Below are 15,281 nucleotides of genomic sequence, written 5' to 3' on the forward strand. Positions count from 1 at the left end.
TTTCCAGAATGAGATTTTCGCTCTGCAGCGGAGTGTGCGCTGATATGAAACTTCCTGGCAGATTAAAACTGTGTGCCCGACCGAGACTCGAACTCGGGACCTTTGCCTTTCGCGGGCATGTGCTCTACCAACTGAGCTACCGAAGCACGACACACGCCCATTACTCACAGCTTTACTTCTGCCAGTACCTCGTCTCCTACCTTCCAAACTTTACAGAAGCTCTCCTTCGAGACATGCAGAACTAGCACTCCTGAAAGAAAGGATATTGCGAAGACATGCCTTAGCCACAGCCTGGGGGATGTTTCTAGAATGAGATTTTCACTCTGCAGCGGAGTGTGCGCTGATATGAAACTTCCTGGCAGATTAAAACTTTGTGCCCGACCGAGACTCGAACTCGGGACCTTTGCCTTTCGCGGACAAGTGCTCTAACAACTGAGCTACCGAAGCACGACTCACGCCCGGTACTCACAGCTTTACTTCTGCCAGTACCTCGTCTCCTACCTTCCAAACTTTACAGAAGCTCTCCTGCGAGACATGCAGAACTAGCACTCCTGAAAGAAAGGTAGAGCACTTGCCCGCGAAAGGCAAAGGTCCCGAGTTCGAGTCTCGGTCGGGCACACAGTTTTAATCTGCCAGGAAGTTTCATGATGTGACTTACCAAACAAAAGTGCTGGCAGGTCGATAGACACACATATTCATGTGTCTATCGACCTGACAACGCTTTTGTTTGGTAAGTCACATCATCTTTGTTTTTAGATAAATTATTTAACAGTTACATTGCAGACCCATACACATTCCCTGATACACTTACACATGGAATAACTTATCTGAAACCTAAAGGTCAAGCAGACACAGCAAACCCGGCTAAATATCGACCCATTACATGCCTACCAACAATATACAAAATATACAGAAATTAATGACACATACATCACAGAAGAAAATTATAAATGAAGAACAAAAAGGCTGTTGCAAAGGAGCATGAGGGTGTTAAGAGCAAGTGATAATAGATGCAGAGGTGACATATCAAGCTAAAAGTAAACAAAGGTCGCTACACTATGCATACATTGATTACCAAAAAGCTTTTGATAGTGTACCCCACTCATGGTTACTACAAATATTGGAAATATACAAAGTAGATCCTAAATTGATACAGTTCCTAAACATAGTAATGAAAAATTGGAAAACCACACTTAATATCCAAACAAATTCAAATAATATCACATCACAGCCAATAGAGATTAAGCGTGGAATATACCAAGGAGACTCATTAAGTCCTTTCTGGTTCTGCCTTGCTCTGAACCCACTATCCAACATGCTAAATAATACAAATTATGGATACAATATTACTGGAACATACCCACACAAAATCACACATTTGCTATACATGGATGATCTAAAACTACTGGCAGCAACAAATCAACAACTCTACCAATTACTAAAGATAATAGAAGTATTCAGCAATGATATAAATATGGCTTTTGGAACAGACAAATGTAAGAACACACTAAACAAGAAGATTACATATTGGATAACCACAGCGACTGCATAGAAGTGATGGAAAAAACAGATGTCTATAAATATCTACGATACAGACAAAAAATAGGAACAGACACTGCAAATATTAAAGAAGAACTAAAAGAAAAATTTGGACAAATACTAACAAAAATACTGAAAACAGAATTGGCTGCAAGAAACAAGACAAAAGCTATAAATACTTATGCTATACCAATATTGACCTACTCATTTGGAGTAGTGAAATGGAGTAACACAGACCTAGAAGCACTAAATACACTTACACGATCACAATGCCACAAATATAAAATACATCACATAGATTCAGCAACAGAAAGATTCACATTAAGCAGAAAGGAAGGAGGAAGGGAATTTATCAAGATAAAAAACCTACATTATGGACAGATAGACAATTTAAGAAAATTCTTTCTAGTACGAGCAGAAACTAGCAAAATACACAAAGCAATCACTCATATAAATACATCGGCTACACCACTACAATTTCATAACCACCTCTACAACCCTTTGGATCACATAACATCAACAGATACAAAGAAAGTAAATTGGAAAAAGAAAACACTAAATGCAAGCACCCATATCATCTAACACAGCCACACATAGATCAAGACACATCCAACACATGGCTAAGAAAATGCAATATACACAGTGAGACAGAAGGATTCATGATTGCAATACAGGATCAAACAATAAACACCAGATATTACAGCAAGCATATTATTAAAGATCCCAATACCACAACAGATAAATGCAGACTTTACAAACAACAAATAGAAACAGTAGATTATATCACAAGTGGATGTACAATATTAGCAATACAGAATACCCCAGAAGACATGACAATGTAGCAAAAATAATACATCAACAACTTGCCATACAACATAAACTAATAAAACAACACGTTCCCACATACAAGTATGCACACAAAATGTACTGGAGAATGATGAATACAAATTATACTGGAACATAACCATTATAACAGATAAAACAACACCACGTAACAAACCTGACATCATACTCACCAGTAAAAAGAAGAAATTAACACAAATAATCGAAATATCCATACCCAATACAACAAATATACAGAAGAAAATAAGAGAAAAAATTGAAAAATACATCCAACTAGCTGAGGAAGTCGAGGACATGTGGCATCAGGATAAAGTTGACATTATACTGATTACACTATCAACTACAGGAGTCATACCACACAATATCCACCAGTACTTCAACACAATACAGCTACATCCAAACTTATATATACAACTACAGATCTGTAATTATTGGTACATGTTCAATTACCCGAAAGTTCCTAAATGCAATGTAACATATACCGCACAGTTAAAAGGAAGTCACGCTTGATCAACGTCCGTGTCACTTTCCATTTTTGACCAGACATAACGTCTGAGAAATAAAAGAAATAATAATAATAATTTTATTGTCTTTAAGCAATTACAGCAATAGACAAAGTTATACACATAATACAATACAGTATATGCCATAAAAGAACAGAATTGTTAATAACGTTACAGTTTAATATCACAGGTCATGAAATCCTTTACATTGTAGAATGGGTTTACAACTAACCAGTCATAAAGTGTCTGTTTGTATTGTTCCTCTGGTAAATTTTGTATAGCTTGTGGAAGTTTGGTAAATAATTTATGGCCCATAAGTTCATAACTGTTAACTGATCTTGACAGTCTGTGTTAGGGCGTATAGATACAGCTGTTTGTCCTAGTGTTGTTACAATGTATATTTGCCCAGCATTTTACTTTATGTAAGTTCTTTTTTGTGTAGATTAAAACATTATGAATATGTAAGTTTATTAATGTCATGATTTTTTGTTGAGTAAACATAGGTTTACAATGAGCTTTGAATGGTGAGCCTGTAATTATCCTAATAGCTTTCTTTTGCAGCAATAGTATATCATGCACACAAGTGGAGTTTCCCCATAGAATAATACCATGGGATATGATGCTTTGGAAAAATGAGTAGTAAGATACTCTAACATAATATTTAGGTACACAGTGCATTAATCGCCTTAACAAATAGATTACCCTAGACAATTTACCACTAATATACTTAATATGTGGATTCCAAGAAAGTTTGTTATCCAAATATACCCCCCCAAAATTTAACGCAACTAGGATCATCTGATGGAAACTTGTCTTTTAAACTAAATACCATTTGCTGGGTTTTGCTTTCATTAATCAAGAACCCATTTGCTTTAAACCAGAGTGAAGCTTGCTCAATTGTCTCTGTAACACATGTTTTAAGGCTATTAAGAAAAGGTATCAGATAGATTATATAATGGTAAGACAGAGATTTAGGAATCAGGTTTTAAATTGTAGGACATTTCCAGGGGCAGATGTGGACTCTGACCACAATCTATTGGTTATGACCTGTAGGTTAAAACTGAAGAAACTGCAAAAAGGTGGGAATTTAAGGACATGGGATCTGGATAAGCTGAAAGAACCAGAGGTTGTACAGAGTTTCAAGGAGAGCATAAGGGAACAATTGGCAGCAATGGGGGAAAGAAATACAGTAGAAGAAGAATGGGTAGCTCTGAGGGATGAAGTAGTGAAGGCAGCAGAGGATAAAGTAGGTAAAAAGACGAGGGTTGCTAGAAATCCTTGGGTAGCAGAAGAAATATTGAATTTAATTGATGAAAGGAGAAAATATAAAAATGCAGTAAATGAAGCAGGCAAAAAGGAATACAAACCTCTCAAAATTGATATCGACAGGAAGTGCAAAATGGCTAAGCAGGGATGGCTAGAGGACAAATGTAAGGATGTAGAAGCTTATCTCACTAGGGGTAAGATAGATACTGCCTACAGGAAAATTAAAGAGACCTTTGGAGAGAAGAGAATCACGTGTATGAATATCAAGAGCTCAGATGGCAATCCAGTTCTAAGCAAAGAAGGGAAGGCAGAAAGGTGGAAGGAGTACATAGAAGGTTTATACAAGGGCGATGTACTTGAGGACAATATTATGGAAATGGAAGAGGATGTAGATGAAGACGAAATGGGAGGTAAGATACTGCGTGAAGAGTTCGACAGAGCACTGAAAGACCTGAGTCGAAACAAGGCCCCCGGAGTAGACAACATTCCATTAGAACTACTGACGACCTTGGGAGAGCCAGTCATGACAAAACTCTACCATCTGGTGAGCAAGATGTATGAGACAGGTGAAATACCCTCAGACTTCAAGAAGAATATAATAATTCCAATCCCAAAGAAAGCAGGTGCTGACAGATGTGAAAATTACCGAACTATCAGTTTAATAAGTCACAGCTGCAAAATACTAACGCGAATTCTTTACAGACGAATGGAAAAACTGGTAGATGCGGACCTCGGGGAGGATCAGTTTGGGTTCCGTTGAAATGTTGGAACACGTGAGGCAATACTGACCTTACGACTTATCTTAGAAGAAAGATTAAGAAAAGGCAAACCTACGTTTCTAGCATTTGTAGACTTAGAGAAAGCTTTTGACAATGTTGACTGGAATACTCTCTTTCAAATTCTGAAGGTGGCAGGGGTAAAATACAGGGAGCGAAAGGCTATTTACAATTTGTACAGAAACCAGATGGCAGTCATAAGAGTCGAGGGGCATGAAAGGGAAGCAGTGGTTGGGAAAGGAGTGAGACATGGTTGTAGCCTCTCCCCGCTGTTATTCAATCTGTATATTGAGCAAGCAGTAAAGGAAACAAAAGAAAAATTTGGAGTAGGTATTAAAATTCATGGAGAAGAAATAAAAACTTTGAGGTTCGCCGATGACATTGTAATTCTGTCAGAGACGGCAAAGGACTTGGAAGAGCAGTTGAACAGAATGGACAGTGTCTTGAAAGGAGGATATAAGATGAACATCAACAAAAGCAAAACGAGGATAATGGAATGTAGTCAAATTAAATCGGGTGATGCTGAGACAATTAGATTAGGAAATGAGACACTTAAAGTAGTAAAGGTGTTTTGCTATTTGGGGAGCAAAATAACTGATGATGGTCGAAGTAGAGAGGATAGAAAATGTAGACTGGCAATGGCAAGGAAAGCATTTCTCAAGAAGAGAAATTTGTCAACATCGAATATAGATTTATGTATCAGGAAGTCGTTTATGAAAGTATTTGTTTGGAGTGTAGCCATGTATGGAAGTGAAACATGGACGATAACTAGTTTGGACAAGAAGAGAATAGAAGCTTTCGAAATGTGGTGCTACAGAAGAATGCTGAAGATTAGATGGGTAGATCACGTAACTAATGAGGAGGTATTGAATAGGATTGGGGAGAAGAGAAGTTTGTGGCACAACTTGACTAGAAGATGGGATCGGTTGGTAGGACATGTTTTGAGGCATCAAGGGATCACAAATTTAGCATTGGAGGGCAGCGTGGAGGGTAAAAATCGTAGAGGGAGACCAAGAGATGAATACAGTAAGCAGATTCAGAAGGATGTAGGTTGCAGTAGGTACTGGGAGATGAAGCAGATTGCACAGGATAGAGTAGCATGGAGAGCTGCATCAAACCAGTCTCAGGACTGAAGACAACAACAACAACAACAAGATCATTACTGCTGTTCAGAAACGTTGTATCATCAGCATAGACTACTGTTCTGGATTTAATAAATGATGCCAGGTCATTTATCATTATTAGGAAAAGGAAAGGGCCCAGCATGGATCCCTGCGGAACACCTACCTTAACTTGTTCTATACTTGACATTTCTTTCCCAACACAGACAGCTTGCTTACAATTTTGTAAATATGATCTTAATAGCATAAGGCTGTTACCTTTAACACCATAAAAGTCCATTTTTTTAGTAGTAGTGTAAGTTCTACAAAGTCAAAGGCTTTGCTTTGGTACAAAAAGTCACTTGAGCAAAGCATTTATCTTCAAGTACTTGATGGATGTATTTAACAATTTTGTCTATGGCATCAATGGTTGACAGGTTTTTCCTAAAGCCATAATGTGATCCACTTATTAATCCTGTGTTATCAAAGTAAACAGATAATTGTTGGTAAATTATGCATTCTAGAACTTCTGAAAAAAACTGGGACTATTGATATTGGCCTGTAACTTGAGACAGAATTTTTATCTCCTTTTTTATGTACTGGAACTATCCAAGACAGTTTAAGCTCATCAGGGAAAAAAACCCTCGAGTATACACTTGTTTATACAATATGTTAGGGGGTACAGTATACAATCTATTACTTTCTTAGGCATGTTACAAGACGGGTCATATATGTCAACACTGTCTGATGATTTTAACTGCTTCACTATTCTTAACACAAAACCAGGTGAGACCTCAGAAAAATTGAAGGTACTTGTGTTTGCTGATGACCTAGCAATATTTTTTGACAGTAACTGTGCTGAGCTGATTTCAGGTTTAATTATAGCACTTCCTAGTCCCTCAACTGATTTAATAAAAAAAGTCATTAAATTCCTGAGGAGAGATACTAATTTTGTCACTTCTTTTATCTTTGGTGACACTATTTACTAGTGTCCACGCTGCTTTGCACTTATTGGTGGATTTCTCAATACTTCTGAGATTGTGTGCTTGTTTGTCTTCCACAACTGCTTTTTTGTACTCATTCCTAGATCTAACATAGGCTAATTTAGCATGGTTGGTATTCAGATTTTTATAAATATTGTACAACAACATAACTTGATTTTTCACAGTAGACAGGTGTTTTGTATACCATGTATTTTGTCTATTTGGAACTTTTGCTTTTAGGACTCTGTCAGATACTTTGCATTTCTTTATTGGAATGCAGTCATTAAAGTGTCCCAAAAATGCTTTAAGAAACCTGTCAAATAGTACATTTGCTGGCAGATAATTGCTTAGAGTATAATGTGTCTCATCGTAACACAGGCCAAACCAATCTCTGTTAGAAAGGGACGTACGAAACCTGTCAATTTTCTCATCTGTGACTGGTCTAGTGACCACAACTTCTAGGACAGGCTTATTTACATTACTCTTATCAAGAGAGAACCTACTTGTACAATTTAAAGATACTGAATCATGATCAGAATATGGAAATACTGTCACAAAACATGATTCTTTCATTGTTTTAAAATTTACAAAAATATTGTCAAGACATGCATGTTCTCTTGTAGGCTAGTTATTGACTGAATGTTAGTTGTCCTGTCTTAGTAGGTTTTGGAGTTCAGTGACAGTACGTTTTTGTGTTGTAACATCGAATTCAGCATTCACATCTCCACCTATCACAATATCATAATGTATCCATCTAGTATCTGTAAGTACACGTAACAGCAGGTCCAGTTTTTCTAAAAATACATTTGTTATACCCTTAGGTGACCTGTACAGGGAGATTACAACTAACTTACCAGCAGCTTCAAAGTTTTGTTCATCACACAGAAAATCTAGATCTAATCTATTGACTGTACTGCTAAGTGACTTGTTAACATATATTGCCACACCACCTCTTAAATGAAATTTTCTGCTGCAGATACTGTCTAGATTATAATTATCAAATTTAATAAATGTAAGTTCACTCTCACTAGCCCAGTGTTCACTTAAAGAAAAGACATCAAACTTATTTTCTAATCCAAAGTCACTGACAATAAATTCTTTACCCCTTACTCCCTCAATGTTAAGATAACAGATTATAAAATCAAACCTGTCTTTCTTTACAGATGCACTATTTTGCTGAGAGGCTATTAAATCTCTGGCACTATTTATCTTATGGGCTTCTTCCCATTGCTGCCTTCTACTAAAAAATCATTTAGACGTAGTGGAGGTACAGTTTTCCATTTCCCCGCTACACTTGATACTGCTTCTACTCTTGGAGGTCTCTTCTCTTCTTATTGTTCATGAGATGAACTAAGTAGCTGGGTTCCCACTGTAGGTAGTTCAAATGTTGCTGCAGATAGGACAGTTGGATCACCTGTTGGTACACTTGTTGCTGAATATGCTGCCACGTTTGCTATTTCTATTATCTTAGTTCCTGAATGGGATGTTCTACCTGTTGTAACTGTAGTTACAACTTCTTCCCTCCCAGCACATTCTTTTGTAATCAGTTATACCTAAAGTTGTGTTACTGCTGCAACTGGAGTACATCGTAGGGAAGATACTTTGCAGGTGTCTTTTACCAGTGGTAGTGGAATAGGGTCACTTTTCTTACATCTAGGAGAAACACTATCCACTAACATTTTGATCTTTTGACTGAGCAGCAATTTGCCCCATTAATTTAAATGCATTCCATGTGTTGTGAAGTGCTGTCTTTCAATATCGTCAATACTGAGGAAAAAGCATTTGAAGTGGTCTTGCAGATGTTTTTATACAGCCTGTTTGTTTTTTGGATTTCTCTGTTCACACAAGAAGATCCAGTAAGGTCATGTCTGTTGGTATGCCTACAACAATAACTTTTTGATCCTCTGTTGTACATAGCGCACCTCTTAGCACTCTGTTTGCTACTATTAGTTCATTCTTATATACATCATTTGCACCGCCCAATATTACAATGCATTCACTTTGTGTCACATGATAATTGTTTTTATAGTATTTCAAAACTTCTTTTAGGCCTGCTCCAGGTTTCACAACACTTGTAATATTGAGATCCTGCTGGAAATGAAAAATTCCTGCAATTCCTCTTCTGTGGCTGTCAGCAAGCAAAATTGTAGGCCTACTAAAGTTTTTATGAGTCACTTTGTTTGCAAAATCGAGACAGTTACGTTTTACTGACTTGTTTCGCTTTGTAAATTTCCTGCCCACCTATTCCGATTCATAGTCTTGGTGTGAGTTGCTTGTTTCAACATTTTTAAGTTCACAATCCATAATAAGATATTGAAATCGATTTCTTAAAGGAACTTTTAACTCACTGGAAACAAATTTAGGTTTTGCACATTTCTTTGGTTCACTGTACTCCTGAAGTTGACAGCTGTTTATGTGATGGGTCAGATAGGCTTTTAATGATGTTTTCCAACAACAGAGCATGGTCTCTTGTGGCTTTCAGTTCTTTCTACAGTGATTTGAGTACTATGACTTCACGATTTGGGCAGCACATTTCACTCGCTGCCAGACGTCCGTTACACTTTGTGCCACATGTACACGAAATGTTTTCTTGATTTATTTTTGCGAAGCAATGTGAATGATACCAAATACGCGTCTCTGAACAAATTCTAATGCCACTTGATACGATTTTGTCGCTTAACTTGCACCTTATTGACGCTAAATACTCGCATTTTAAGGACCGATTTATTACCACATCTATATGTGTCGCCATCTTTAGACCCCTTCAGTCTTACCCCAATGCACCAGACTTAACCCCTATTAGTTATTTCCCATGACACAGTTGTTTTATCTAATGTTTCCCACGTTTATGCATATATCATCATAACTCTTCCTTTACCTCTGATAATCATATCATTGGAAAGATTTAAATTTCCCTATGTGTTCCCTCATGTACCAATAACAAATCACTTACTTTTTTAATATACTGTAAACACTTGCATATCTTGTCATGAACAGCAAAACAGATTGCCACCTACTGTAAATAAGACAAGTCAAGTAACAGACAGGCACAATTAAAAGAGACACACACAAAGATTTTGCCCATATGCTTCATAAGTAGGGAAATATGAGGGGACGAGGGGGGGGGGGGGGGGGAGATGAATGCTATCTGGTGCAGTGTGGAGGGACTAGCCTGCCAACTGGTGCAGTGTCAGGAGGTTGTGGGGTGGGAAGGTGGGGAAGAAAAGGAGCAAAAATGGAAACAAGCAGGGAAAGATGGGTGGATGGATTGGCACACATCTTCAAATAAAAAGGGTGGGAGATGAGAATGGGAAGGAGATGACAGGACAGAGAAGGTGGAAACTGTTGGGTAGAGGGTGTGGGGACAGTATGTTACCATAGGTTGAGCCTAGGATAATTATGGGAGCGGAGAATAAGTGGTAAGGATAACTCTCATCAGCGCAGTTCAAAAATGCTGGTGGTGCAAGAAAGAATCCAGATTGCTTGAGTAGTGAAGCAGCCATTGAAATCAAGTGGGTTATGTTCTGCTGCATGTTGTGCTGTAGGGTGGTCTACTTTGTTCTTGGCTGTAGTTTGGCAGTGGTGATTCATCCTGTTGGACAGCTGGTTGGTAGTTATACCAATATAAAAAGCTGTGACAAGACTGCAGCAGAACTGGTAAATGACATGGTTGCATTCACAGGTGGCCCAGCCCCTGTTGGGTAGGAGAAACCTGTGGCAGGACTGAAATTAGAAGTGCTGGGTGGGTGGACTGGGCAAGTTTTGCACCCTTGGCTTCCACAGGGTTATGATCCTTGTGGCAAGAATTGGGACTGGGAGTGGCATAGAGATGGACTAGGATGTTATGGAGGTTGGATGAGTGAAGGAACACCACTTTAGGAGGGGGTGAGAAGCATGTTGGGTAGGATGTCCTTCATTTCAGGGCATGATGATAGGTAATCAAAGCCCTGGCAAAGGATGTGGTACTGTTGTTCCAGTCCAGGGTGGTACTGGGTGATGAGGAGGACACTCCTTTGTGGTTGGTTCTTGTGGGAAGTTTGGGGGTGTGAGAGAAAATGACACAGGAGATCTTTTTGTGGACTAGGTCTGGGGAATGGCGCCTGTTTGTGAAGGTCTTGGTGAGACCCTCAGCATACTGAGCAAAGGAGTTTTTCATCACTGCAGATACACTGTCCCCAGGTTATATGGGAGGGACTTTTTTGTGTGAAAAGGATGATAGCTGTCAAAAGGCAGGTACTGTTGGTGGTTGGTGGGTTTAATGTGGAAAGAGATGCAGATGATGCCATCAGAGAGGAGGAGGTCAACATCTAGGAAGCTGGCATACTGGATTGAGGAGGACAATCTGAAGCATATAGGAGAGAAGGTGTTGAGGTTGTGAAGGAACCAAGATAGGGTGTCTTGGCCCTGAGTCCAGATCTTGAAGATATCATCAATGAACCTGAACCATACTAGGGGTTTGGTGTATTGTGAGGCTAGTAAGGTCTCTTCTGAGATAGGATTCCTCTGGCAGAGTGTATAGATGGAGGGGCCAGAAATTGATGGAGGCCTTCTGCCATATAGTCACCATGATTCATAACAACAGCAGTGGAACTTTGTCTGCAGATAGGATGATTAGGTCATGATTTGGTTTGAGGTTGTGTGTGGCTGTTCATATTTCTATTGGAAGGTTGGTGTTCTGAGGAAGGGACAGGTGGAAGAATGGTGAGTCTAATTTGGAAGTGAGGAATTCCTGGAAGGTGACCAACAGTTGGTTAGGTAGGAGGAGGGGACGATCACAGTTGGATGGTGCTATTAACTGGAAGAGGATGGTTTAGTGTTGAAATTATGGTAGTTTTAGTTGAAGGGATTGGTGGCTAAGAAGTGCTTCCATTGCAGGGATCAGGAGAAGGAGAGTAGGTCTTTGACAAGTCCAGCATGAATAAACTTGGGGTGTAGAGCAAAAGGTGAGGCCTTTGGATAGGACTGAAACTATTGTGGAGATGGAGGTTTTCGTGGAAAGGTTAACAACAGCATTACGGGAATGTTTTGGCTCTGGACATAGTGCAGAGTTGGTAGGGAGTTTTGGGGTATGTAGCTGCTATGAGGGGTGGACAAGGAGAAACACTGTGGGTACGATAGGGTTTGGATAGTGGTGCACCAAGAGGCAACAGTAGGATTTCAGTAGTTTGGATAACTTATGGAGGTGGTGTCTGGAATGCTTCTCCAGATGCTGGAGAGGGAGGAATTCTATTTCAGAGATATGCTGTATGGAGTAGGAATTGCAAAGTAGTAGTATGTTGCAGAGGGAGCAGAGGTGGTTCTGGGATGTATGTGCCATGGAGGTGTGTTTCTGTAGTACCAGGTTTGTGAGGGCCAGGGATTGGCAGAACCAGAAAAGATGCAGGCCATTGTGAAATGAGGGGTGGGATCCAGAGAAAGAAATCTTTACAGTTAGGCCAATTGTTGGGATTTCCATGGTTTAGGCAGCATTTGAGAAACAGGATGTGGGACTGAGTTTTAGTCAGGGAAAGGGATTGTTTACCAAACTGGTGAAGAAAGATGGAAATGACACAGAAATATGTGAAATAAGTGTTGATGGTTGTGAGAGAAACTGGATACGCATAAAGACGAACAGAAACACGCACAGATATGTAAAAATATGCAAAAATATGTGAAACCAGTTAAAATACAGACAAATATGTTAAAAAAGTACAGAAATGTGGATGAAAATTGAGTGTGTGTGTGTTTTTTGCAATAAGTGAAGAGAGAGAGAGAGAGAGAGAGGAAGGATGGGTTAGGTCGAGAATCAAAAGTTTGTATGGCATGGGCATATGTGGAAAAAAAAGCACTAAAGTATGTAAGCATGAGGGCTGAAGTGGTATCAATAGGAATAAACATAAATGTAAATTACTTAACTATACAACATGGTAATAGATATAAAATTTATATACACTTGAGCATACTGTATTCTCCCTATTCACTTTTCAGTATCCCTCCTCAGCTCAATTATACTTTGCAGACCTAAGGGCTTCTTTGATATTAGGTACACCAGTCTGTGGCATTGAGATGTGGCCACTCTGTTACTTCAAATGGCCCACGACAAAGTTCGAATAATTTTTTGGTTTCCCCATCAATTTCACTGCATTTTTCTTTACTTATAAGAGTATTTCCCCACTTAACTTTAACTGTTCTTTATTTTCCATCATGTCTTTTCTTTCTTTCAGAATCTTTCTTTAGCAAATGTTATTAATGAGTGCATACTTCTCCTGCCTGGTTAAAAGGTTAGCTGAAGGAAACTCAATATTTTCTGCTATTAAATTATCAGGTTTTCTTCCTATCATCACTTCATATGGAAAGTAACTATTCACTAGTGGCACTACTTTTAACTTATTTATAAGATCTTCAAATACAGTCACATGCCCCACCCAAGAAATGTGTTTTTCACTGCAGTAGGTGCTGCACAACCTACACAGTTCTTGCATGTGCACCTCAGCAGGATTGCTTGCCAGGTGATACACTTATATCCTTCTGTGTCTAATGCCTGTCCTTTCTACAAATTTGTCCCACAGTTAGGAAGTAAATTATGCTCCACTGTCTGATGTGATCATTTCAGGCAATTTGACATTCACTATGTAGTCCTTTTCTACACTCATGCTCATAAATTAAGGATAATTGCAGAATGAGGTGCCACACAATGTGGCACTACACAAAACTGATGCTAATAGTATAGGCACATAGGTAACATACATGACACAGATCTGTAAGTCCACGGTATTGGTGATAAGTTGAGAAAACCATCCCGAAAAACACTTGCTACAAAATGCCACTGTTTCCTGTGCATATATCCGACATCAATATGGGATATGATCACCATGCACACATACACAAGCCGCACAATGGGTCGACATACTCTGGATCAGGTGATCGAGCAGCTGCTGTGGTATAGCCTCCCACTCTTGCACCAGTGCCTGTCGGAGCTTCTGAAATGTCGTAGGGGTTTGAAGACGTGCAGCGATACACCGACCAAGAGCATCCCACATGTGCTCTATGGGGTTTAGGTCTGGAGAACAGGCAGGCCACTCCATTCGCCTGATATCTTCTGTTTCAAGGTACTCCTCAACTATGGTAGCTTGGTGGGACCGTGTGTTATGTTCCATTAGAAGGAAGGTGGGACCCACTGCACCCCTGAAAAGGCAGACATACTGGTGCAAAATGATGTCCCGATACACCTGATCTGTTACAGTTTCTTTGTCAAAGACATGCAGGGGTGTACGTGCACCAATCATAATCCCACCCAACACCAACAAACCACGGCTTCCCTACAGGTCCCTTTCAAGGACATTAATGGGTTGGTATCTGGTTCCTTGTTCACTCCAGATGAAAACTCAGTGAGAATCACTGTTCAGACTACACCTGGACTCGTCTGTGAACATAACCTGGGACCACTGTTCCAATGATCATGTACTGTGTTCTTGACACCAGGCTTTACGGGCTCTCTTGTGACCAGGGGTCAGTGGAATGCACCTTGCAGGTCTCTGGGTGAGTAAACCATGTCTGTTCAGTCATCTGTAGACTGTGTGTCTGGAGACAACTGTTCCAGTGTCTGCGGTAATGGCCTGAGCAAGACTACCTGCAGTGCTCTGTGGCTATATGTGGGCACTGATGGTGAGATATTGGTCTTCTTGTGGTATTGTACACTGTGAAGCTCCTGTACTGTAGCACCTGGACACGTTTCCTGTCTGTTGATCTCATTGCCATAATCTTGAGATCACATTTTGAGCACACAGAGGGCCCGTGCTATGACCTGCTGTGTTTGACCAGCCTTTGGTCAACCTAGTTTTCTACCCCTTATAACCTCATCAATATGTGTCTTTGAACCATTTTAAACACACAGTCACCATTAGCATTTCTGAAAACATCTGCACACTTACTCACTGCACCATACTCTGACATGCACCAACACACCTTTGCATATGTTGACTGCTGCCAGCGCCTCTGTGTGACGACCACGGGGAAAATGCACTGCATTATCACACACGGAGGTGATTTAAAGCTGCAAACAGCCCACCAGAGTGTTGTTTCACCATGTATCAGCATTATCCTTAATTTATGAGCATGAGTGTAGTTTATTAACTGCACTCTTCCTTGTGGCTCTTTTTAGAGGATACAATTTGACATGTTTAGAGGATACATCTGCTGCTGATAACATATACTCCAATCCAATATGACCTGCTGGCAGGGGCCAAACTAATCAATAGCCAGTAACTCAACTGCTCTACTGCTGATGGTGTT

At 39.6% G+C, this 15,281-nt stretch overlaps 1 protein-coding gene across 3 annotated transcripts in view; it reads right to left on the reverse strand.

Moving 5' to 3' along the window:
• Positions 1-15,281, reverse strand: part of LOC126272301 (uncharacterized) — a 163,431-nt gene that overhangs the window by 80,876 nt on the left and 67,274 nt on the right. Inside the window, exon 1 of one of the 3 annotated variants that reach the window (XM_049975072.1) lies at positions 2,833-2,918. The exons of the other annotated variants lie outside the window; for them this stretch is intronic. The gene's annotated coding sequence lies outside the window, so the exon portion shown is untranslated. Of the gene's footprint in view, positions 1-2,832; positions 2,919-15,281 lie in introns of those variants that run through there. 3 annotated transcript variants of the gene reach the window in all.

The sequence above is a fragment of the Schistocerca gregaria genome, chromosome 5 (assembly GCF_023897955.1).
Source record: "Schistocerca gregaria isolate iqSchGreg1 chromosome 5, iqSchGreg1.2, whole genome shotgun sequence".
Lineage (NCBI taxonomy): Eukaryota > Metazoa > Arthropoda > Insecta > Orthoptera > Acrididae > Schistocerca > Schistocerca gregaria.